At 37.7% G+C, this 23,081-nt stretch overlaps 1 pseudogene; it reads right to left on the reverse strand.

The window, feature by feature from the left end:
- LOC129136619 (uncharacterized) overlaps window positions 1-20,953 on the reverse strand; it is a 31,923-nt pseudogene extending 10,970 nt beyond the window's left edge.
- Window positions 20,954-23,081: the final 2,128 nt, after the last annotated feature.

Below are 23,081 nucleotides of genomic sequence, written 5' to 3' on the forward strand. Positions count from 1 at the left end.
TTAAGTTAATAGACTTTCTTTTTTAGAGCTGTTTTACATTTATAGAAAAATTGAGCAGAAGGTACAGAGCGTCTCTATTTATTCTCCTCTCACCCCAACCTTCTTGCCAGATTCCTTTATTATTAATGTATCACAATGGCATAGTACATTTGTTACCATTGATAAACTAATATTGATACATGATTATTAACTAAAGTCCACTAGTGACTTAGTTTACATGAGGGTTCGCTTTTTTGTTTTTGTGACGGAGTCTCGCTCTGTCGCCCAGGCTGGAGTGCAGTGGCGCGATCTTGGCTCACTGCAAGCTCCGCTTCCTGGGTTCACGCCATTCTCCTGCCTCAGCCTCCCGAGTAGCTGGGACTACAGGCGCCCGCCACCACGCCCAGCTAATTTTTTGTATTTTTAGTAGAGACGGGGATTCACCATGTTAGCCAGGAGAGGGTTCACTTTTTGTGCTGTATGGTTGTATGGGTTTTGAGAAATGCATAATGTCCTATCTCCATCATTACAGTATCATGCAGAATAATTTCACCACACTAAAAATACCCTATAAAAGACATTGAATTTTATAGCTATTTTAGAATTGTGTTACCAGTCTCATTCCCCTGAGGATACAGTCTAGCTCCACAAGGCTGTGTCATGTACCATCAGGTGCTCTGAAATAATGAGCAATGTGTGGCATGGTGGTGGCAGTTCCAGGAATTGGCTCTGCAGCAGGAATGCTCTGCCACCCCGAAGTCATTTAGCCTCTCTCATCTGTAAAATAAAGATAGGAATATTACTTAATACATGAGATATTAAATGAGATACTACATAAAAGGGACTTAGAACAATGCCAGGCAGAGAGCAGATACTCAATACATTTTAGCTGTAATTGTTATTAGCTGTAATTATTATTACTCAAAATGAATATATAGATATAGAACTAAACACACACACACACATGCACACACAAGTGAAAGTGAAACTAGAAAAATCTGAATATGATGGGTCGGTTGTAGCAATCATCAACGTACTGCTTGTGATAGTATGCAAAAATGTTAACACTGGGGAAACTAAGTACATGTAGGATCTCTGTATTATTTTTTTATTTTTATTTTTTCAGAGATAGGATCTCACTCTGTTGCCTAGGCTGGAGAGCAGTAGTGCAATCATAGCCCACTGCAGCCTTGAACTCCTGGGTTTAAGTGATCCTGCTGTCTCAACCTCCCAAGTAGCTGGGACTACAGCCATGCACCACCACACCCTCCTCACTTTTAAATTTTTATTTTCGTAGAGACAAGGTCTAACTATGTTGTCCAGGCTTCTCTGTATTATTTCTTCCAATTGCATGTGAATCTATATTATCTCAATAAACATTTCAATTTAAAATGATTAAAGTGGTCGTGTGGGCAAGGTGTTGGAGGAATTGCTTAAGATTTACAAGAATGCTAGTGATGAGCAACGATCATGTGGAATCATCCATCAATCCTAGCTAGGAACCAAAGCAGGCTGGGACAGCCTTTAGGAAAAGTTGGAGAAAATTGAATATGGAATGGGGATTGTTTGGAAAGTTCTTAGGGAATTTTCTTCTTCATTTTTGTTGGGAGTGATCCAGGTATTATGGTTATAAAAGGGGGAAAGTGAGTTTAGTGCCTCAATTCTCCCTGCAACCCCATGACAAGCTGATTATTAGAAAATCTCCTTACACAACTCATCACTTTAAATTTACAACCACCCCTAGACTCTCAACGTCCACTCAAAATTTCTAGAAGTGACGCTCAATAACCCAAAGCAGGCCATTATTTTGCCCAAGATCTAAGCCTTTAGACACAGAAAAGAGGAAAAAAATCTCTCTATAAGAGGGTCACTAGCACCATGGGACACGTTGTCAACAAGGAATTAATTAATCATACATAAGGTGCAGTCTTTCTCCCAAAATGGACTACCCAGATGTAAAATGGACTGACAGGCTCTACTGAGGATTTAGTTTCCTTGAATTTAAATGCTACAGATGTACTTCCAGCAAGAAAAATGAATGGGTAATTATCACTATCACTCGGCCCAGTGATGGCCTGTATGTTTTAGATGCTTCCTTTCCATTTACTTTGACAGAGGCATTGAATGTCCTGGTTTGTTAAACACTTTGTTCACATAAACAGCTGTATCTTGGGAATTTCCTTATTGTCCACTTTCTAGTTCTTGCAAATGATGACTGCATTTATTAGTAGGAACGTTTGCGGGTAATGCCTTTTCACCTACGAAGATATTCCGATTGCCTAGAAGTTTTATATAAGAACTGCTCTATCTCAGCTTCAAAGAGTTGTAATAACACATGCATTTTTTTTGTTTTGTTTTCTCTCAAGAGCTTTCGTCAACCCAGCTTCTCCCTCCTTGATCATTTCTGACAGAAATGTTACCAGCATGAACATGCTTGTAGTATTCCTGGAACTGTTCTGTTAAACCAAATTTTTAAAGGTATTTTGAATTCAAACAGTATAGAATAAGCTCCTGTGGGGAATTTTCACCGAATATAAATATATGTTATTTCTAGTCCTATTCTTAAAATTATAAAATTTGTTTAAAAATGTATACTTCACAGATCAGATATTTATGACATATATTATCCACACCTCCCCACAGTAGTGGCTCTGAACTTTTGTGGAGTATTTCCAATAGGCTAAACAGTTAAAATCACATACAAGTTGCCAAGGCCATTGAATTTAGTTTTTTTCTGGCTTAGTATTATTTCTTTCAACAACTTTATTCATATATTCTGGATTACTTCTCATTTTTTCTCAAAGAAAATATTGTCTCACAAATCAAAGGGTTTTGTTGTTTGTTTGTTTGTTTTGCCTGAGAATGGGAAGATGTTTGTTTAGCTGATGATTTAGCTATCACAATATCCCCAGTTGTGAAGAAAAAAAATAGGGAGAGGCAGAGAAGTCTTGTTAACAAGTAATCTCTGGGTCTCCTTCAGATTCCATATTCTGTGGATCAACTCCTTGTTAGGTCAGAAGAACACCCAGGGGACTAATGGCATCTAAACATCTAACATCTGTTTTTAAATGATAATTTCTATCTCTCCAGCTACTCTCCCCAACTTGAGATGTCCCATTTGGTTTAGCTTTCCCCAGATTTAATTTTTCCCTGGCACAAAATTAAAGCTCTTTTGGTAAATATTAGCTTGCTTGAAACCCACTGAAGCTTGAAGGCAGTTATTTTCAGATAAGTAAAATTTATCATTTTATCTATGAGTAAACAGACATGAAATATTACTCTGAGAGATGAAAAAGGAGGACCTTATAAGTACATTAAGTCAAGTCTTTTTGATACATTTTCAAACAATTGCACCAGCATTAGTTATGCCAAGAAAAATATGGCTCTTTAAGGTAGATCTCCTATCTTTGAAAGTTGAAACTAAGGAGGATAACTCTAACTTTCATTTAGGCCATTCAATTTGAATGCCTCCTCTACACACACACACACATACACACACACACACACCTTCCTGAGTATTAATTTGAAACTAAATACCTGGATTAAAATGTATTTCTAGATAGACAGATAAAACCTAGTAGAGTGTCATTTATAGTTTTTAACACGTGGAACAGTTTTTCTCTCTGTGTTCAGTGTTGACCCTTCTATGGCTTTAATTGAACTGTTTGGTCTCATTTAGCCCTTGTTTAACTATATGACAGTCATAGATGAGTGTTATTAGGTAAGTCCCCCTGTCCCCATTAAGTGTCCCTCGTGCTAGATTAGTTTAGTTTGATTTTGGATGTAAGCGCCTAAAAGCTGAAGTCCCTGTTTAGTACTACTGTAGTTTATCTCACAGCTCAATATTTTGGAGTTTTTAAAGGTGAAAGAGTATTTTGATCTCTTCAAAGAGCAAAACCTGTTCTCAGACGAAATCAGCCTTTAGTGGACAACTGCCTCCTTTAATGTCTGATGAACACTTTTCTGGAATATAATTTTTATACCTTCCTCCATAAGAGTTTAAGTTAATGTTTCATTCTGCAGCCTTTCCAAGCAACTCCTGTTATTTTCACTTTGATCTTGTCCTTATTTTAGCTTTTCTAAAATAATCGAATTTTCATTGCTTGAGTTGAGTAGCAGGAGCATACATTCCCAGATAATGTGCGCTTTCCAGCCCTTCCTCATTTATACTAAACATCTCAAACTTGTCTTGTCTTCAGTAATTAGAGATGTCTTCATTGATTTTGGCTGCCAGAATCAATCCAGGCTATTTTTTACATCAGACTTTGCTTGGGTTTTGTTTCTTGAGGTAGACACAATTACTTTTTACCTTTAAAAAGCCATGTAGGCCTTTCCTTCCGATCTTAAATTAGCTTTGAGTCTGACTTGTTTCCACTCAATACAAAGGAGCGTTGTTCCTGCTGTGTTTTCATGCCTTCCGGTCGGCGACTTCCCTCAATGTCCTTTTTCTATCTTTACAGTTCTAGTGCTTGACAGCAAGTCCCTAGGAATCCTTACAGTCTACTAAACACAAAATGGTGTTCTTTCCTCAAGGAAGTTATAATTTTGTGCAGGAAAGAAGGGTAGGATAAAGTCATATATTGCCATAGTTTATTATGAATGGCTAGGATTAATTTGGAAGTGCTTCCTAGATTATGTGGATTTACAGCTGTAATTTAGGAGTACAACTGTATGGAAAATCTTCAGAGATTTCTGACTTCCTCGGTAACACTAGAAGACTTGTTGAGTAGATTTCTTGTATTTATCAATACTCACTTTACAACCCTAATAGAGGACTGCAGGTGGCAGATATGATGGTATTCGGTGGGTTGAATATGGGTAACTTCTAGTTTAAAGTAAATACACACTTTTTTCCTCCTTTGGGAAATGCAGATAAGTTCAGAAGATCCTCTAGTTTTTATTAATGGGATTATGAAAGGTCGTGTTAGTTGAAATTAATTCCATTCATTCTGGGTTTGAATGAGAGGCGGTTAAGACAGGAAGGAATGGAACATCTGACTAACAGGTGTTGTTCCACGTGAAATTCTCAGCAGTAAACCAGGGAGCACAGGAAGCTGCCACATGCAACCCATGTAGGTGATGTGAAGGAAATGGGTGTTGGTGTGGGCAGAGGAAAAAATGAAAGCCTTGGCAATGAAGAGGTGGGTCAAGAGTGTGAAAGAACAGTCCAGAAAAGCGGTTGATGGGTTTTGAAGAGAAGAGACTTTTATTTCTTCTTAGTTCAGGCTATGTTTAGGTGTTAACCTAATTACTATTTACTTCCCTGCAAAATGAGAGAGTAAGTCCTTGCACAGAATGTTTGGCTAATGCCTGTGGCCAAAAGTTTTATAAAGTTTTGTAGTAATACTTCAAAAGGAAAGTATTTTCTCTAGCTCTAAGACAGTGTTTGAGATATATGGGAATCTACTTTTAGAAATTAAAATATTCTCTTTTTGGCATTCTTCTCTCTCTGCATCTTCTAAGGCTCATACTATTTTCTTAACTCACTTTTGAGTAGCCCTTGCATACCAGGTATTGAACAAGCTCCAGGCTCAGAAATACATGATCTCTGTCCTCAAACAAACTTACTTTTGCTTAATGTTTAAAAATGAGTAATTAGGTCATGAAAGGGTTTTACAAATATTTCAACTAAAACCCAGTAGCATTGATTAATTTCTAGAGGCAGCTAAATAAGACCCATTTGATTTTTGTTAAGGAAAAATCAGGGATTCTTCTTTGGTTATACCTGGAAGTGTTCATTTTTTTCATTGCTATATAATAGCTATTGCCCCAATTAATATGGAAACAAATGGAGATTTGCTTAGAATTGAAATGCTGTGTCGTGTAAGTGATTCTACTGATGAGTCAATATTTGATTGTTTTTGAACTGAATTTTTAATAATTTTTGAATTTTTTCAAAATTTTTGTTATTTCAATAATTTTATTATTTTTGAACTGAATGATATAGATACTAACTTCTATGACATCTACTTCACTTGTAGAAAAAGAAGGGGGAAGAAAGCAAGTTCTAAAAGTGTCTGATCATACCTCTCAACTGATTTAATAATGCTTAACCTTTTAGGATGGAAACAGGCACAACTTAACCAAAGAAAATGCCATTACTAAAATGCATTATCAATCTCCTGTGAAGCAGTGATGAAATGCAAAGGAGCAGTATTTTTTATGTTTGATGGAAAGATGCTGCAATGTTTCTTGTTGTAAGAAGCCAAATATTTAAATATGAACATACACTCTCTGTTGCTCAATAGGTAAGAATTATATACTTTGAATGCCCCTCACTCCAGCTGGTTTACCAGACAGGTGTGTTCTCTTCCATTGTTTAGCCATGCAGCATGTAAGACATTTTAAAGTTGTTATTGGCCGGGCACGGTGGCTCATGCCTGTAATCCCAGCACTTTGGGAGGCCGAGGTGGGCGGATCACCAGAGATTAGGAGTTCGAGACCAGCCTGGCCAACATGGTGAAACCCCATCTCTACTAAAAAAATACAAAAATTAGCCAGGCATGGTGGCAGGCGCCTGTAATCCCAGCTACTCAGGAGGCTGAGGCAGGAGAATCTCTTGAACCGGGGAGGCAGAGGTTGCAGTGATCCGAGATCGCGCCATTGCAATCCAGCCTGGACAACAAGAGTGAAACTCCGTCTCAAAAAACAAACAAAAAAAGTTGTTATTAACGCTTTTTAAATAGATGTAGTAATTTGAAACATTGCATAGAACATTACAGTTTTTGGTGGTGGTTTTAGTTTCCATGCTTCATGTGTACATGTTTTTAGAAGTGCCTTCTATTTTTGAAGTATTTAGGGAAAAAAGTTGAGAAAGTAATACATCTTGGAAATTTTTTATATAGACACTGTATATTTAGGTTCATAAGTATATTTAAAATTGTTTTAAATGCTAAAATTGTTTACTTTAGTACTGAAAATGATTTACTGTCTTTTACGGTTTCATTATTTATGTTTATACTGTAAAATATCTGCAGGAAATCTGACATTTCCTAAGAGGATTTTTTGGCCAAGTACCCACCTAAGTAGAAATTTATCTTGGCTTTGTGAAGTCCTGGATATATTTCTAAAATGAGCATAGTACTATGTGTCAGTTAGTACAGAAGTCTTCTTCCAGAAGGATATGGGATATCAGCTTGATCCTAACTCATTTTGTTTTAGAAAATGAAGCCAAGGATGGATAAAGTTCTAGACTTGCTTTAAAAACCTTAAAGTAGCTGGACATGGTGGCACCTGTCTATAGTCCCAGCTACTCTGGAGGCTGAGCTAGGAGGATCACTTAAGGCCAAGAGTTCCAGGCTGTAGTGTGATATGATAGCTGCTGTGAAGAGCCCCTGCACTTCATTCAGCCTGGGCATCATAGCGAGACCCTGTCCCACCAATAAACAAACAAACAAACACATATGGAATAATAATGTCTCTCTCATTTCCAAAAATGACTGTGTTGGTGCATATTTGTGCAATGATGGGAAGGATGGGTAGGGAATAGAGTGAGTTATGTTAGTAGGAATTACACGTGGTCAAGGAACCATCAACTCATATCTCCAAGGGCCCAAGGCAATGTTGCTACAATATTTTCTCAAATGGACTTCTCTTTACCTGAGAAGAGTAAAATATGTAGTATACGTTAGCTGAGGAAATTATTATTTGCCTGTGAGCCCTGAGAGTAATCAGGTAATTATCACAGAAATCAGATAGTAAGCCCTTATGAAACTTAACATATTTTTTGCTTTCCTGTTGTATTCTTGCCAGACTTTTGTGGCATTCATATTTGTGGTAGGCAAAGTGCAAACATTTGGCTGTGGCAAAATGTTGGATTCTTAACAGCCGGGCAAGAACCAGTAGCAGGAGAGAATACAGTGAGTGAGGGAGCAGAGTCAGAAGATGTGGGCAACAGATACTGGTACCCTGGATTGTCTGTTAGCAGCCCAGCAACCCTCCTGCCCCTGCTACATTTACCTCCTGCAGGGGAAAACTCTGGAAATACAATTCTCAAAATCTCTTTTCAATATGTTTGTGGGCTAGAGCCTGCCCAGTGACAGACCTTTGATTGATGCCCAGTGCAGAATGGAAGAGCCATTACTCTCCAGTGGCCACTGAGATCATTGATAGTGACTTCCTTTGGCTTCTGGGGTCCTCCTGGGAGTTGCCCACTGTGGTGCCACAGGTGGCTGATGATTATTGGAGCATCGTTTCCTGTAATCTTTGTCCTTCCTTGTGTGCTGAAAGCTGGAGTCCTGACCTTTACTTCTCTGCCCTTTCAGGGGTTTTTGTAAGCCTCTAATGGACTGTATCAGATATCTTTCTGTTTGAAACAACAGGGAGTGGCTTCCATTTTCTTAACTAAATCCTGACTTACCTCAACTGATAGACCAGCTTTTGTATCTACATAATGTGTTCCTTCCACCATCATGTGGCTATTTGTGTAGGTTCAAGGAAGCTGCTGATATTCATGACCAAATCCATCCCCAGATAATTTATATGAATCAGTGGTTGAAATGGAGAGATGGACCTTGCTACCATAAATTTTACTTTGTATCTACAGACACAAACTGGGCATCTCCTATCCTGAATTTACAACAGATTTCAGAGCACCGATTTATGTGCCAATTGTAGAATCTGAGAAGTAAGAAATGATCTGTAAGGCAATCACTTACATTCAAACATCGAGGAAGGTAAATGATCACATTGAATTTGTTTATTTCACTTATAAGTGCCCAATTTGATCAGTAGCTCCGGTCCTAATTTCTGTCTGTTAATAAAGAAGTCTGCAAAATGATATACATGGGTCTTCCAGGGAACAGATGCTGAGATGGATTTAGGAATATGAGTAGTTTATGGAGAATAGTGCCTGTGAAAAGAGGAGGGATAGAAATCGGACAAGCAGAGCTTCAGAGCATTATGTCGTCTAACAGAGCCTTGGCCAGCCCAATGGGGTGCGCTGGCGCTAACATGAGAAGAGCCTTACATTGGGCAGAAATGGTCAAGCCCTAGTGCCCCAGCTGTGCTCAGTCTTTTCTTGGGGGTTGTCCAGGAAGGGAATGGCTTGGACTCAAAAGCTGAATGCGATCCTGAAGGTGCTGGAGCTGAAGGCGGTCAGCCAAATGTGCTCTTTGTAGCTGAATGGCAAATTCTTGAATGGAGATCCAAGCAGTACACCTTCATGGCTCTCATGGTTCTCAAAAGCATTTTAAGCCTTCAGCTATGCAGCAGTTTTTCCCTCTTTATTCCCATACTTTATTTTAATTTATTATAGGTCCTTAAAGATTTGGGGTGAGAGCCCCTACTCACTTAGCATCTGCAGCAACATGGAACTGAAATGATAAAATTTTCAACCAGAACATTTCCTGTCACCTTATCATGACCCATGTTGTTTTTGATTGACAACACCAACAGCTACTCAAATGTAACACAATGAAGACAAATCTCAACTTCTAGAATCATGATACTACTCCCTATCTACTTCTTAAGCAAGACGCTGAGAATCATCTTTAGTTTCCCACAATTTATATTCTGCAAAAATAAGCAGAGTAGATATCAGACATTTACTGAGAGCAGATTGTGTGCTAGGTACTTTTGGGGGTACTTTTATAGTTTATTATGTATCCTTATTTTACAGATGAAGAAACTGAAACACTGAAACATTACAACTTATTCACAGTTTTTACAGCCTGTAAGTAAAGTTGCTGAGATTCAAATTCAGACATTTTGACTCTGACCATGTAGGAATAGTCAGTTGAGAGTTTGTTGAGAGCTATTTATCTGCCTGGTAACAATTTAACTCAAAACAATCTAACAAGACAAGTACTATTATTTACCTCTTTTTATAGAGGAGGAAAGTACACTAAATGATTAAAGAACTTAGCCAAGGTCAAACAGCTACATAGAAGAGCATGAATTCAAGCTTAGGACTGTAACTTGGGAGCCCGTGCTCTTTTAGGCATTTTTTGTAGTGATGGCTGTGCAGTGGAGAGCTGATGCCAGCCTGCTGTCTTCAGGTACACTTGTATATATATATATATATTTTTTTTAGCGCCGAATTCTCAGGCTAAGCTTTGGTCATCTTTTCATTGTATAACTTGAATGTTTTCCACTGCCTCCATTACTCTGTTAAGGCTAGAACAATAAATCCATCTTTTTTGTTACCCACATCAACCTGTAACATGGCTGTGCCTTTTAAATACCCAGAGAGGCACATTATCTGTAGGATTTATTCAACTGCTTTAGCTTAACAGGTTGTACTGGGTTGTCTTATGAGCACTCCCCAAACCTCATTGTACATCCCGATCTCTAGGAGGGCATTTCAGTAATAAACATCTCCATACCCCACATCAGAGCTACTGAACTGAAATCTTTGGGGTTGGAACCCAGGCATCTACATTTTTATCACACATCTCCAGTTGGTTATTATGTATTCAAGTAGGCACTGATCTCCAAACTGTGTTCTGAAGAGGCTCAGATGTCAGCAGAAAGGAGGTTTATTAGAGGAGATCCGACATACCCTACCTCAAGCAGAATAACTCCACTTTCAGCTTATTTATACATTGGGGTTCCACTAGATACTATTTGATAAAAGTGTTCCATTCCTTTTTTTAACCACTACCATTCTCTAATTTGAAAGATTAGAGAAATATGTAGAGATCAACTCTATGTATTGTCTTGTCTAATACCTCAGCAGCATCACAAAGTTCCTAATGCTTTTCTTTCCCAGTCCACCAGGATACTTCTTTTCATTGTGAAAATAATTATTGCATCCTGTCTCTTCTTGATAGTCATAGACAACTGGAATTGAGCTGGAAATACCCCCAGTGTACCATTTTTAAATTTTTTTCTCAGCACTGAAATCATTGCATGTATGTAATTACAAAATGGAAACACTGAAAAAAAAAACACCTTAGTTTTTCTTTCTTTTTCTTTTTTTTTGAGACAAGGTCTGGTTCTGTCACCCAAGCTGGAGTGCAGCGGCACGATCAGGGCTCACCGCAACCTTTGCCTCCTGAGCTCAAGCGATCCTCCCACCTCAGTCTCCTCAAGTAGCTGAGACTACAGGCACCCACCACCATCATACCCAGCTAACATTTGTATTAAAAAAAAACTTAGTTTTTCATTGAATAGATTTTTATATATCTATATGACCTTGTTTATATATGCCCTTTTATATATTAACGTGTTTTGGGAAAAAGGAGTACTTAATTTGCTCACTATAATATTCAAAATCTGAGTCAGGTGTATTTGGAAGCTGCAATCACTATGCTAAAATAATGTTTCTGCCGCTTAATGGAATACCAGGTATTTTCTTCTTGTGTTGTAATGATTATAGACTATACCCCTAAGACTTCATGTTGTTAGTCTAGGGAACTTAGTAGGGAGTGTCGTTCAGGGAATGTGAGTGGACAATATTAAGCACAAATTTCTGATGACGCCTAGAGGTATAATGCAGAGTGTACCCATAATATTATGTTCACACAGAAAGTTTCAGAATTTTTGCCTGGTGAAAGTGACATGAACATGAAATAAAACACATATTATTTTAAAAACTATACTTTATTGTGTATTTATATCACTTTCATATCTGCTAATATGTATCTGAGAAAATTACAAGCACCCTGAAGTTTTAACTTCTCAACTAGGGGCAACCATTGCCACACTTCTCTGTACACAAAACCTTATGGCTTTCACCAGCTCTCTGCGAAGCCATGTGCGAAATAGTTCATGTGCAACATCGCAAACCATCTTTGATATGACTGTATAAAATAGCTATCATTTATTATCCCATTGACAGATAAGGAAGCCGAGGTCTAGAGAGGTTAGGAAACTTTCAAAGGATATATGTTAGGGAATAGAGGCAGTTGGATATAAACCTCAGCAGTTTAATTTTAGAAGCCAAGTCCTACTATAATGCTATTTTTCCCAGTCTTCCAGTGAAATGAACTGCAAATGTCAGCTCACCAATCATTAGCCAAATGCTTTTAATCCTCTCTGTCTTTTCCTATTGCCTTCTTTCAAGGATCTGCCATGCTCTCGTAGAGTAAATACTGCCTTTATCACGTTAGAAGATAGAAGATATAACAACTTGGCAGATACATGAATTATTTCAACTCTCTAAGGTTCAGGTCTTCTGAAAAATGGGCACATCAACCCTATAGCATTGATGCAAAAATTAAATGAAATAATATGTACAGATGTGCTATACACAGGTCCTAGTCAAATGACATTTGGTAAATGTTAGCTTGTCTGCTTACCTGCTTTCCTCCTTTTAGCTTTGTTACTAGCTCTGCAAAACAAACGAGCAGAGAGACACAAAACCCTAAGCTGCTTTTTATTCTTTCATCAAGTATGCATAATTGAAGGTGTTCAAGGAAAGAATGGATGACTCTTTGATTGAATGGTGTGGCGGGAATTCAAGCCATTTTGGTGATTGGCTCAACCAGCCCTTCATTCACCTTAAATCTTCAATTCTATGATCCCATGGCCAATCACCAATCAGAATGTGTCATTTTATCTTTAAAGGACTTAATTACAGGTAAATTTTTTTTCTCCTTGTTTCCTACCTCTTATAGTGTCAAAAACAGAGATACGAGGCAGAATGACTTCCAACTCAGCCGCACAAAGGTTGCAGAGAATAAGTAGTAGTGCATTTATTTAATAGCCTGGAATTAAAATTGATGATAATAAAGCAGAATGGAAATACGTGCTTTTATCTCTATGGTAGTTTGGCTGTTGCCCAGATTGTGATCAATAACTCATTCAAAGGAAGTCTATGTTGCAAGAAATTCACTTAAGTTTATTTGGGTAATTTCTCTATCATTGGACATTTAAATTTTGTATTAGGGTTTACTTTACTTGCTGTACTTGGTAAAGACTACAATCTCAGTGTTTTAAACCAGTGTAAGTTTCTTTCTTGTTCACACAAAGCATAATGTGTATGTTCCTCGTCAGAAATTATCTTCCACCTGGTCATTCCAGGGAAGGACCCAGGGTCCTTTGATCTAGTTTTGTCATCATCTAGAACTCTAGGTTTCTTTTCTGTATTCTCTGTATTTCACCAACCTGAAGAGAGCATAGAGGATCACTCAGGAGATATTTATGGACTAGTACTTGAAGTTGTATCACTTCTGCCCACATTCTGTCACCCAGAATACAGCCCCGTGATCATCTCTAACAGGGGAAATGTAGCCCAGTGGTGTGTCCATGAGGTAGGGGAAACAGACTTTGCTGAATATCAGCAGTTTCTATCGTAGGTTATTTTTTGCTATTATAAACAGTGCTGAGATGAACACTATTTTTTAAATTTATTTCTTTTTTTAATTTAAATTCTGGAATACATGTGCAGAACTTGCAGGTTTGTTACACAGGTATACGTGTGCCATGGTGGTTTGCTGCACCTATTGACCTGTCCTCTAGGTTCCCTCCCCTCACCACCCCCACCCCCCCAACAGGCCTGGGCGTGTGATGTTCCCCTCTCTGTGTCCATGTGTTCTCTATGTTCAGCTCCCACTTATGAATGATAACATGCAGTGTTTGGCTTTCTGTTCCTGTGTTAGTTTGCTGAAGATGATGGCTTCCAGCTTCATCCATAGTTCCTGCAAAGGACATTATCTCATTTCTTTTTATGGCTGTGTAGTATTCCATGGAACACCACTTTATTTCAATCTTTGTTCACATCATTAAACTTTTAATTATTTAAAGTGAAAAATTTGGGTCCAAGACTTGCTTTAAGACATACGTTAGCATTTTAATACTGCCCTTCTGAAAACTTGGATTAATTTTTTTCTGTCACCAACATTATGTAATAGTGACTACTTCCACATATCCTTATCGACAAGCATGTTCTTGCAGAATCCTAGTCAATTAGATATGAACATTAGGTTCTTCAACTGCAAAATAATATCTATGATACAGGGATAGTGTTGCTATCAAGTTATATGGTTGTGAACGTGACTTATACATTATATTTGTATACATTTTTGTTTTGATTTTGAGAGGGAAGTTTGGATAGACCAGGAAGAGCTGATATTCATCTTCAAGTCCTTTCAAAAACTCAGTACCTTTATTTTGTTACCAAATTTGAAAAATTATAAAAACAGGCTTCTATTTTCCAAAATGTCCTCTCTTCTCATTCCTCAGTGAGAAACATCAAACACATCACAAAGTGACAAACTATTCTCTACAGATTTCTTCTCCTCCAGAAAAGTTAAGGTGATGGGCATAGGTTACAGATAATTGAAGACTAAGAGCAATGTTGTCAACCAAGAGCTGCCTCTATTTTTAGTTGTCACAAGCATCTCCTGGTCAGGAGAGGAAATGATTTTAACATGGAGCAAGTTGATGGGTATTTCTTTAACAACTGTCCTTTTCCTCTTCTAGATTAGTCAGGAAGTGCTAATGGAATCCTGAGAGCCCAGCAGCTCATGTATCTGTGTTACTGTTACAAATGCAATAAAACTGGATGCTGAGATCAGGACTTAGCATCAAAATTGTCTATCACTAACATACAAATGGCATGACTGTAGGAAAAAAATAGGAATAATCACAAAGAGTATTTCAGTGTTGAAAGGAAGGTGAGAAAGTTATCTATATGTTCCCAAAGACATTCAAAGCTGAATCCCTCAGTAAAACAGACATTAAAGGTTAGAAAATAATAACATTTATTGAATGCATGAATATGTATAGATGTGTGTATGGGCATGTGTGTGTGTGTGTGAACATGCACACTGCTGACCAGGTTGAAGGGTGGGGCAGGGCGAGGGGCAGAGGTTGAGTGTTGGAAGAAGTAAGGACTGACTTATCACCTAAAGAATATTGAATTTAGTAGGGAGATTCTTAAGAAATGGTCATTTTAAGAATACTTACCTAATATGTATTAGTGAGAGAAAATTAACAAATTGTAGTATAAGTTCATAAGCACTAAAATAGCAAATCTTCTCTGTCTCCAACATAATGATAATCTACCACAGCCAACATACTGACTCCACCATAAGTCAAGAGGTTAAATTTTGGGTATTTAGATATGGTTTTTAATTAGTGCTCTCTCGTATCCTTTGGTAGGCAGAATAATGGCCTCCTAAAAGATGTCTGTGTCTTAATTTCTGGAGCCTGTGAATATGTCACATGATGTGGACAAAGGGACTTTGCAGATATCATTAAGATTAAGGACCTTGAGATGAGGAGATTAACCTGGATAGGTTGTATGGATGGACTCAACCTAATCACCTGAGTCTTCTCCTTAAAAGCAGAGAAACTTTCCCAGCTGAGGTTAGAATCAGTGGGCAATATGACTATGGATGAATGGTTCAAGAGATGCAATATGGCTGGCTTTGAAGATGAAGGAAGATGGCTATAAGCCAAGGAATATTGGTGGCCTCTCAAAGCTGTATCTTCTGTAGACTAAAAACGGCAAGGAAACAGATTCTCCCCTAAGTGCCCTGCTGACACCTTAATTTTAGCGCAGTGAGACTCATTGAAGACTTCTAACCTATAAGCAATATTGAGAACCCAAAGATAATAAATTTGCATTGTTTAAGTTCGTGATACTTCGTTACAGCAGCAGTAGAGAACTAATGCAAACCCTCTCTGAAAGTCCTACCTGGGGAAGGACTTTCCCCTTTATTTACCATACAGTTGTTTTGTTCATGAACAATAGATGGTGCTAGGCATCCATGTTTCTAGTGTTGTCAGACAGATCCTCTAATTTAACATAATTAAGACCATATGACAACAGTTGAAACGTTTATTCATGAGTCTATAAATCACATTGTTACAGATTCTGAAAAACTGCATCAGAATAGTGATGAATGCAAGAAGTTGGAGATTTGCTTGCTATAATTTAACAGTAACTACTTATTTAAAACCCAAAGAACAATGAAACCTATTTTCTCTTTGCTACATTGAATCATTTACCTCTCTTAAAAATGTTAAAATATAAACATCAACTCTCCTTCAAAACACTGAATGCCCTGAAGCAGCACAGAGTATGAAAGTGAATTGGAGATCAGAAACTACAGGGAAAAAAATGTCTGCAATAGAAGTAATGCTGCTGTTGTTTGTTTTTTCATCTGTTGTGCGGTGCAACACTTAAGCAGCAAAAGATGACATTCCTTTTTTTCTTGCAAATTATTCACTATATATTTTCTTTAATTAATGTCGACTTTCAACAAATGCAACGTTATTTGTGTTTTGTTCCTAGTGGACAAGGTTATATCTATTTGACTATTTTTTGAATAGTATAAAGCATGTGTATATGCAGATTTTTATATTTGGTTGTTATAACTCTTAAAAGCATGATCTGTGCTGTGGTATTATGATAATTATTTAGAGACAGGGTCTTGCTCTGTCACCCAGGCTGGAGTACAGAGGTGCAATCAGTCATAGATCACTGAAACCCCAAACTCCTGGGCTCAAGTCATCTTCCAGCCTCAGCCTCCTGAGTAGCTGAGGTGTATACCAACATAATGGGTTAATTTAATTTTTTTTTTTTTTTTTGTAGAGACAGGGTTTCACTATATTGCCTGGGCCTGTGATGAACACCTGGCCTCAAGAGATCCTCCTGCCTCAGCCTCCAAAAGCTCTGTGATTACAGGTGTGAGCCACCATGCCCAGCGATAATTTTTTTTTTTTTTTGCCTCTGTTCTGTACTAAATTCTCTTACTCTAATGTAATAAAACAAGTGATTGATATCTTTGGTGTGATGATTCGTGTTGTATAATGCAGCATTTTGATACTCAAGCAAACCCATTATATTAAGAGGAAAAGATGGTGCCTTCTGGGCATGTAGGGAGCAATGTGTTTGGAGAGATTTAGAAACAGTTGATGATCTCAATATCAGCTCAATCACTGTTTTCATTCCTTTTTCAAAAACAGTACATTAAATATACTTATTTTCTGAATAAAAGCAAACACAGCCCTGAAGGATGAATATCTTTCAACTGAAAGTGAAGGCACGCAAATACATACCCACTTAGAAAAACCACAAACTCATGGGAACTGAACATTTAATGCTCTGAAATTCTAAGACCACAGACTAGAAATATAGATAATGACAGGACTATCAAGGGGACGAAACATAATGTCAAGAAGACATCTCACTTCCGTCTAGGTAAGTGACTTCTTAATCTCTTCTAAGCACAGTTCAAGACTTTTCCTGAAAGCCTCCTCCACCACTCAAGGGCCAGTCCAGGAAGACATCGCTCCTCTACAGGTAAAAAGAAGGAATCACGGGAAAGACAATATATTTGCACAGTGACTACCCGAAATCACTGTTTATTCTGAGCACAACTGTTTTCTACTTGGGCTCTTAATTTAGTGAAATTAATGTTCAAAGAGACTAAATCATGTGACTAAAAAGAAATACAAGTCATTAAGGGCCACACACACATGAAGAAAGATATGCTTTAAAAATTACAATTAATTTGTAAAATCTACTTAAGGAAAGGAGAAGCCAAAGCTGTGATTTCCTATTGAAGAATCAGGGAACTGGCAATAGTTTTAATTTTCAGCAGCGTCATAAAACAGGAGAGCATTTTATTGTAAATCCAATGTTGTGGGCAAAATGTTTCCACAAGCAAATATTAGAAATTTATAGAAATTATTTACGTTGTATTTGTGCGCTTCATAGGAGCAGGGTGAGGAATTGTGTGTGATGAGTGGTAAAAGTGAAGTAGGGTGGGAGGGGGTAGGGGTGCAGAGATAAGATGGCCAATGGATGAGGCTGGTGTCTAATGGCTTATAAGAAATCAGTTTCATTTAAAACTGACTGAAATGACCACCAGAGGGACTCCAAAGTTCACTCATTGATTCTATACTTCAGGCAAGAACTGTTTTAGAAGATTCATACATGGTGTACTCATACACCATGCTAAATAGTTAAAATATAGATAAAACACAGCAATAGGTGTTAACCATTAATTTAGGGAAAGAAACTCAGTTGCTTAAAATTGAGAGCTTTCAAAGATCAACAGTGAGGGTAAGAAAAACCCCCAATAATCAACAATGAGAGATTTGTTAAATAGCTAAATTTGGTCTGTGTTCCCTGCTAACGATCTAAGACACTGTTAGGCAGGCAGGGTTTTATTTCTCTGGATTTTCAGTGTCTCTGTTCTGCCAGAAGATGTTGCTCCAATATAGCTAGGCTTTGGAGGACAAAGTAATGTGGCATGAAATGTGGGCAGACTGGGTAAAAATGTAAACTGTGCAAGTGCGTAGAATTAAGGCACAAAGATATCCATTATATGGGGAAAAGAGGGCCTTACTGTAGTATGTGTCCTCACTATAAATAGTTTAGCAAAATGTAAACATGAAATATTTCCCCAGTGATATTTGCAGCCACATAAACAGTAGCCCTACTTTTCTTTTCATTAAATCTCATTTCTTAATAAAGGGACTTCTGTAGGGTAAAATCTGGGCAAAACCAAATGATCTGTAACTTTTTTATAACCAAGTATAGTATACATAGAATAAAAACTGGAATTTAAAATCAGCAGTTTTCTTTTTTCTTTTCTTTCTTTCCTTTTTTACAAACACAGCTTTGCTTTAATGTATAAAATCCCATATGTTATAGAAACAACCACAGTGGTTACATTAAGGAAGACAAACTAACAAAGGATTAAGGAAAATGGAACACAGTTCTCTTTTCCATAGAAGTAGGGTTTCTTCTGATATTAGTAAGCAAAATTCAAACTGAATACTTCTTTTAAAAATCTCACGTATAGTCATTCAAAATTTTAAACCTGATTATTAAAAAGAATGTCTTTTAACTGAGTTAAAATGCGATTTTACTCAGACTTAATCCAGAATATATTAATTTTACTTTCAAAATTCAGACCAGGGCAACTATTTTTTTAATGAAGATGTTTACACCACAGCAAGCAAAATAAATCAAGCATTTTCAATATAGGACTGCAGCTTACCCCGAGTGAGCTCAGCAAAGGTAAACAAACCAAGATATACTAAGACTTAGAGATAATCCAGTCTCTTTTTAGATACTAGGTCTCAACCTTCCTCCTCTTCATTTTTTTAAAAAAATAAAATTGGTAAAAATGAATCAATGGAATTTGTGAATGCCCTTTCCAGTTAGTTTTGCCCAGTTTACACTTACTTTGAAATTTTGGCCCAGGCATGATTTTGTCTAGAAAGTTTTCTCTGACTCCTAGGAAAAGAGACACTGAAAACAGAACAGAAACCTTGAAAATCTATAGAAATAAAACACTGCCTGCCTAACAGTGCAACACACCATTGGTATTACAGAGTACCCTGTACCTGTTTCCGCCATAGCATTTATTCTATGATAAACAGGAGCATGTCTTATTTGTCTAATGCTTGGCACCAGGCCTGCAAGGTAGACAGATGTTGACTAAATGTTTGTATGACTGAGCTAAAATGAAATTAATGAAGACTCCAAAAATAGGTCAATTAGTTCTTTGGCAATCAGTTTTCGGTTTCCTTCAATCGCCGATTCTAACAACCTTTGCAGAGCTTTGTAGAAAATCAAGACTCCTGCTTGTTAAAACAAAGCAAACCAAACTCTGCAGGGACAGACCTGATTAAGGAAGGCTGCCCCTAGTTGTGTTTGAATATTGTGTTGGGAATCAAATAGCTGCAGAAGAGGTCAGCGGGATTGTGCCTAGGGTTTGGAAGATGAAAAGGGAGAAGGTATCAGGGCTAATAACCAGATTTAAAAGCTCTGAGAGTTCCACGGGAAAAAAAAAAAAAAAAAAAAAAAAAAAAAAACTTTGGAAGAGTGTGAAACACAGTCTGAGAATACATTTATTTTATTCTATCTTAGATATGTGACTGACAGGAGATATGGGGAAATACTTAATAATTGAACTCAGTTCAAGAATGTTAGGCAAAACAAAAAAAAAAGAGGAAGAAAAAAGAAAAACCACATAAAATTGCCCTAATAGGTTTTGATTGTAGAACTGAAAAAAGTAATTACAAGACTTCAGTATAGTAACTTTTTAGGTCCAACTCAGAGATGTAATTTATTGTTTTAAATGTTTTACTTTCTCATTTTTTCATTTTTCTAAGGTGAATTATTTTTTTCTCTATTGAAGCTCTATACAATCAGCCTTACTTCTGTCACCAACTCTGATATGTACAGAAAAATTCTTGATCGATCCAGAGAAAATTCTGGTCCAATGATTAAGTCACAAAGCATTTTAAAAAGAAATGTTTGTGTTTATTTCATAAGTAACCATTTTCTATTTTATATGAAGGAGTTAAAAACTAGTGTATAATCTCATGACAGCTTTCATTGATCCAAAAAGAAACTCAATAACAGATTTGATTCTGTTTGGGAAGGAGTAAATTGCTTATTTTAAGGTTATTTCCTAACAATTTCTAGGCCCTTAAATTGTAGTGAACCAATAATCTGAATGATAAGCAAGCAATATTTCCTCAACATGGAGACTGGATCCTTAAACTAAGATAGCAGCCAGTGGAGTTGCCTTTTCCGTAGGGGAGAGATGTTAATAAATGGCTAAGTCTATGCAATACGTCGTGAAAGGGAGTTTTACACTTCGTATCTTTATTTAAGGGAAAACTATTTTTAGTAATTAAGATTGTGATGTGATCTGGTAGAAAATTTTACACACTAATTAGATTAAGTGAAAAGCATGCAAATCTGTGTTAACTTTATGTTAAGTAGGCACAGACTATTCATTCAACAAATACATATTGAATGCCTGCTATGCGCCATGCATGTTCCAGGTACACTTGTCCCTCGGTGATATGGTTTGGCTGTGTCCTCAACCAAATCTCATGTTGAATTGTAGCCCCCATAATTCCCACGTGTTGTGGGAGGGGCCCAGTGGGAGATAATTGAATCATGGAGCTGGTTTACCCTATACTGTTCTCATGATAGTGAATCAGTCTCATGAGATCTGATGTTTTCATAAGGGGTTTTTCCCCATTCCCTTGGGTCTCATTCTCTCTCTTACCTGCCACCATGTAAGATGTGCCTTTCGTCTTCTGCCATGATTGTGAGGCCTCCCCAGCCGTGTGGAACTGTGAGTCAGTTAAACCTCTTTTTCTTTATAAATCACCCAGTCTTGGGTGTGTCTTTATCAGCGGCATGAAAACGGACTAATACGCTTGGTATCTGTTGATTAGTTCCAGAACCTCCTTTGGATACCAACATTCAAAGATGTTCAAGTCCCTGACATAAAATGTGGTAGTATTTACACGTAACTTACATACATCCTCTCGTTTACTTTACATCATTGCTATATTACTTATAATACCTAACCGAATGCAATGCTTTGTAAATAATGGTTATAACGTATTGTTAAGGGAGTAAGGACGAGAAAAGTCTGTATATATTCAGTACAGATGCAATATAAATTTTTTATTTTTAAATTTTATTTTTAATTTAAATTCGGATGGTACATGTGCAGGTTTGTTACATGGGTATATTCTGTGATGCTGAGATTTGGGCTTCTAATGAGCCCATTGCTCAAATAGTAAACACGGTACCCAATAGGTAGTTATTCAACCCTTGCCCTCCTTCTCAGATGCATTTTTTTTTCCAAATATTTTCAGTCCACCGTTCCATCTCCACGGATGTGGAACCATGGATATGGAGGACTAACTGTACTTGGGATACATGAGTGAACCAGACAGACAAAGATCCCTGCCTTGTGAAGCTCGCATTCCAGCAAAGGGGTCACAGGATAAAAGCCATGTAGCTAGAGCCAAGTGAGCGAGGGGGAGGGAAGTAGAAAATCGGTCAAAGGAGTCCGAGGGGTCAGAACATGTGGGCTTCACAGGACACTGCTAAGGACTTTGATTAAACTCTCAGCAAGATGAGGGCTGCAACCTGGCTTACTTTGGAAAAGAATCCTTCTGGCTGCTGTTTTGAGCACAGACTGTACCAGCAGACAGGCCTGTTAGTTGGTAATTGAGTTATCCAGATGAGAGATGACGGTAGCTTGGACCAGGGTGGTAGACACGGAGATGGTAAGAAGTATTGAACTCTGGCTATATTTTGAAGGTAGAGTCAACAGGATTTTCTGCCAGATTAGATAGGGGCTGTGTGGGAGAGAGGTAAGGATAACTGGAAATACCGACGATATGGAGAATTGGAAGAAATGGGTTGGTGCAATAGGTATAGACAACTCTTCTGGGAAGAACTCACAGAGAGAAGAAGAAAGAAATGGCATTTTAATCATAGGAAATATGGGATCAGGAGAAAGTAATTTTATTTTTAATTATTTATTTATTTATTTTGAGACAGTGTCTTGCTCTGTCACCCAAGCTGGAGTGCAGCACACCCGGCTAATTTTTGTATTTTTAGTAGAGATGGGGTTTTGTCATGTTGGCCAGGCTGGTCTCAAACTCCTAGCCTCAAGTGATCTGCCAGCCTTGGCCTCCCAAAGTGCTAGGATTATAGGCATGAGCCACAGTGCCTGGTCAGTTTTAGATGGGAGAAATAACAGCATATGAATATGTGAATGGGATGATCCAGGAGAGAGACAAAATTTAATGATGCTGTAGAAAGGGGAGAATTATTGCACTGATGTCCCTGTGTGGGCTAGAGGGGTCTAAGTGTCAAAAGTCCAAGTGGAGGGTCCAGCTCTAATAGGAAATGGAATCTGGATGATTCATCTGTGAAAACTGGCAGGGAGAGAGCATATGTGGTGGGACTGGAATTCTAATAAAGATCTGATGGACACAGAGCTCAAGCTTTATGCACTTTGCTATGCTGTAGGAAGAGAAAATGGAGCTAATCATGACATTAAACCACCCACTTCGACGACTGATATACTTGTCATAGTCCATGGAATGTAGAGAAGCATCATATTGTCTTGGAAAGCAGGGGCATCAGAAGACTTCCCGGATCTTCCATGGGGTGTGTGAGTTATCATTTGTAAAGTGAGAATGTGGTTACCTGTAGTGCCCTGATTCCAGGATTGCTGTGAAGATCAAAAGAAATAATATACATGGAAGTGCTTTAAGTTATGAAAAGGTGTACGAAACATACTCTAATACTCCACGGTAAACTGCCCCAAGTCCTTTGTACTTCTTATTTCCTCTGTGTAGAATGCTTCTCCCCTAGTTCTTTACACATCTCCCTCCTTTTTATCATTCCTGTCTCAGCTCAGTGA

The sequence above is a fragment of the Pan troglodytes genome, chromosome 10 (genome assembly GCF_028858775.2).
Source record: "Pan troglodytes isolate AG18354 chromosome 10, NHGRI_mPanTro3-v2.0_pri, whole genome shotgun sequence".
NCBI lineage: Eukaryota > Metazoa > Chordata > Mammalia > Primates > Hominidae > Pan > Pan troglodytes.